Source organism: Neophocaena asiaeorientalis, unplaced genomic scaffold (assembly GCF_003031525.2).
Source record: "Neophocaena asiaeorientalis asiaeorientalis breed wild unplaced genomic scaffold, Neophocaena_asiaeorientalis_V1.1 scaffold521, whole genome shotgun sequence".
Lineage (NCBI taxonomy): Eukaryota > Metazoa > Chordata > Mammalia > Artiodactyla > Phocoenidae > Neophocaena > Neophocaena asiaeorientalis.
Genome location: NW_020174712.1, coordinates 4,984,723 through 4,988,921, shown reverse-complemented (window position 1 = coordinate 4,988,921; position 4,199 = coordinate 4,984,723). Strand labels below are relative to the sequence as shown.

The 4,199-nt window shown below is 35.2% G+C and overlaps 1 non-coding gene across 1 annotated transcript; it reads left to right on the top strand.

Moving 5' to 3' along the window:
* The first annotated feature begins 296 nt into the window (after positions 1–296).
* On the top strand, positions 297–403 carry LOC112409732 (U6 spliceosomal RNA). The gene has a single exon (XR_003005217.1). It is a non-coding gene; the product is annotated as a U6 spliceosomal RNA (small nuclear RNA).
* The last annotated feature ends 3,796 nt before the right edge of the window (positions 404–4,199 follow it).

The following is a 4,199-nucleotide window of genomic DNA, read 5'->3' as shown; positions in this document are numbered from 1 at the left end:
TGACACAGACCCACTTCAGAGTCTCATGCAGAGACTTTTTTTCATGCAGAGGTCAAGAATGCTTTTCTCCTGAATGTCCACATGAAAACTCCTTTACTTCTTTTGAGTTTCTGTTCTCATGTCTTCCCTTCAGGAAAACCTTCCCTGATCCCAACTGGATCTAAAACACGAACTATTTCCTACAACGATCACTTCAAACATTACTTAAATGTATTTAAAGGTCCAAATATGGCAGCAGTTTTTCAAAGAATTCTTGAATAAACCCCAAATAAATGTCAAATAAGAATGTAAAATAAGTGCTCGCTTCAGCAGCACATATACTAAAACTGGAACGATACAGAGAAGATTAGCATGGCCCCTGCACAAGGATGACACGCAAATTCGTGAAGCGTTCCATATTTTTTGGTTATAAAGCAGAAACTAACACACCATTGTAAAGCAATTATACTCCAATAAAGATGGTAAAAAAAAAAGAATGTAAAATAAAATCATTTCTTTTGATAGCACAATATGTTAGATACTCACAATCTCCGGGAAATATTCTCCTCTGAGATTATCAAAGGTACACTTCCCTTTTCTTCAGAATCATGACAGGTTAAGTATTCTTTCCACTAATCAGTTATTTATAAAATAAAATAAATGCATTGTGCAAATGGATGTAAACAAACAGTGACAATTTGTTTTATATTCTGAGTACATTTGCCATAGTTTGCATTTTAATAGCCTGCCTGGTAGCTCTTTGAGAATGTTGTTAGAGGCCAATAATTCTTAGAAGAGTGCAAATTATGAAGAGAGGTTTGATAAAGTGCTTATTATTTTGGTGGCTAAGCTATAAGAACTCATGTCTGAAGTTGATTTAAGAGTATTTCTTAAAAGTGGTCCAGTGTGATTTATTTCTAAGAGCTTTTTGCTGTATTCATCTAATATTAATTATTTGGAATTTAAAAATCATATTATGAAAGTATTTACTTGACACATTACTAAGAGTCAAATTTCAATAGGCCGATTATAAAGACCACACCTTAAGACACTGAATTGTCCCAGGGATGAATCATCTCACAATCTAACCTGTACACAGTAAATTCAAACATATGGAAAACACACTCAAATATAAAAAAGGAAATAAATTTATTAGAGGTTTTTATGAATAAGACTTGAAATGATGCTTTAACTTATTCCCTTTTTTATTTGAGCAAATTTGGATTTTGAGATATTCTTTTTTTTTCTGAAACAGATTTTTTTTTTCAAAAGTAACATAATTTTAAAAGTGAGGAAGCTTTAGAGATAATCTGAGCAAATCGCCTCATTTAAAAATGAGATTAAGGTCTAGAGAAGAAGATGACTTGCCAAAACCCACAGACATAATTGATGTTAATCGAACAGCACTATTTGGAGGTCAAACTCCAGCGTAGTAACTCCAAGTGAATGTTGTTTTCATTAAGCTACAATATTTTTATTCCATAATAGTTTTATGAAAGAATGATTCACTCAATTTATTTTTCCTCCAAATTTTTATAGCACAAGTGTCACACAAGACAAAGTTTCTGCTTCAAAGAGCTTGGGGTTTAATTAAAGAGATTTAAGATACATTTATTCAAACAACTAACAAAGTAATGGCATGTAATTATGTACACATAATGGTACACATAGGTAATGGTAACACATAGGTTATGTGATTACCATTTTGCTGATATTTGAAATAGAAAATACAAGTATATATATTACATATAATATATATATATAAAATCATGAGCAAAGTTAGACTCTCTTAGAAATTAACAGATGGAGTAGGAAAAAGTAAATAAGACAGAAAAGGAAGTGAATGACACCATTGTGACAGAATATTTAAATGAAATTTTCTGTCTCGTTTTCCACTGAAGCCCCAAAACAACAGCAGTGAATTACTCCCCACAACCCAAAGGAAGGTGCTAGCTGCCCACAGAGTGCTTGAGAGTGCTTGAAGAAGACCTTGTTGGCAACTGGTTTTATAACCCTTTCTCGAATTTGAAAATACATTAAAGTTGAAGAGGCTATGAGTTGAAAATTAGAGTATTTCTTTGGAAAGTTGTCAGGGTTGCTTTCCTCTCCTCTTAGCTTAATAAAGGGACCTCAATAAATAAGCCCTGTTGGAGAGCGCACAATATGTGTTTCCTAAAGCTGATGTGACACTAAGAGCTGGTGACTTATACTTAAGGAACAGTCTAAAAGCATGAGACTAACTATAGTAGCCTCTGGAAGACAAGCTTGAGGAGGAATGGTACTACTCATGAGTACAGTTAAAGTTGTCTATCTATCCCCCAGCACCTAGATGTGGAACCTGTGTAGCTACACTAGCTTGTCCAGTTTCCTGCCCAAAAGAGATTCTGCAAAAATGAGACGTTCTCAGCAGAAAGAAACTGGAAATGAACTTTCTGATGCAGAAACTGCAGTGCAGCCAACAGAACGAGAGGCAAGGTTCTGAGTTGAAGGACCTGTGTTCAGAGGGTCAAGAGGGGAATATGCATGAAACCCATGAAAATAACCATGGGAGAGAGCTTTAAATCTGCACAGCCAGAATAAACTCATACCAGGTCCCGTAAAAGCCAAGCAGTAAGACCTTCCCTGCTTCTCACCCTCCTTTCTCCTCTCCATTCCTTCTAATTCTGCTCTGTGAGTGGGTAAGAAGGTAAAAGGGCCCATTGGAAAAATTAAGGAATGGATATATGCCTTTCTCATCCTACCATCAGCTTCAGGTCTGAAGCAAAACAAGCTGGTAGAGATGAGAAGCTTTCATTTGGTATGAATTTGCAGCACTGATTTCTACACTGGACTGGATTCCACAGTTACTGAAATGAGACTTTCTATCTAAAAGTGATTGGGGTACATCTTTGGTATATGTAAATAATCAGAAAAGTCATGTGAATGAAAATTCAAGGGACAGAAGAAAAATGGTTGATTGAAGAGATTTAAAGAAATAGTGTAGTGGGAGGAAGGAATAAGTTCACTTTCTGACTGCACCCTAAAGTCCTGCTTATTCTTCATAATGATTATACAAGCTGTGTGTGTGTGTGTGTGTGTGTGTGTGTGTGTGCGTGTGCGTGTGCATGTACACACTATCTCTCTGTGAAACTAATTTTTTCTCTTTTCTGGGATAATATTATACACACACACACAAAACCATGTATTAGTGCCACAAGAAAAATCAAAATTAATGCACAAAAGCTAGAGTCATACAGATCATACTGAAGGGCCTCAAAATAATAAAATTAGAAAAATATATATATTTTAAAACTATGCAGTTCCCCTGCCAAAAGCCATAAAAGGAAAAGAAAACAAATAATTCTACTTGGAAATTCTCAAACATTCTTTTAAAAAGCCTCACTCTGGAAAATTTTTGTAACCAATGGTTGTGCTGGTTCTAAATATGAAATCCATCCTAATATCCACTGACAGATTCAAGCCAAATTTCATGAGGGATTGGGTACTGAAGTTCACAAAACATTGCCACTAAGACTTATGCTGCTGAAAGTCTGAAACTGTCTGGATAGAGGCTAACAGGAGAACAGGGGGGACGTGGGAGTTGGCCCCAACACAGTAGTATGATCCCAAGGGAAAGGGTGGGTGCTTTTGTTATAGAGCAGAGAATCGGAAGTTGAGCTGTGTTTTTAGAAACAAGACGGAATGGCTAGTTTAAGTTTCAGCCCTTTTGATCTCACTAAAGCTGGTAGCAATCACTGGTAGTCTAAAAGGCAAGAGCTTGTCCTGGGAGGAATGTCTAGTGGGACTGAAGAGATGTGTTGGTTAATTGAGAATTTTTGCTTGTGCTAACATGTGAATACATTTGTATAGCCAGTCAGTGTTTTGGGGTTTTTTTTTTCTCATTTGTAAAATACTTTCCCCTTAATCAAATACATTCTACAAGAGTTGCTGATTCACTTTTTCCATGAAAAGTGAAAATTGTTTTATAATGAGTCACAATTTGTATTCTAACCTATCCCAGAACTCATAGATTATAGAAATGGATACTGCGTCATCTGATCCAAAATTTTCATTTATGTTCACAGGTACATTGATAAACAGAGTATCATCAACATACACAAAAATTTTAAACTAGTTTTTCTGATGATTCAGATTTTCTGTAGGTTTCATGAATATTTCTTACTGCTCTGAAATACAAATATGCTGAATCAATTCCTTCAATTAATACTATAATTATTTTT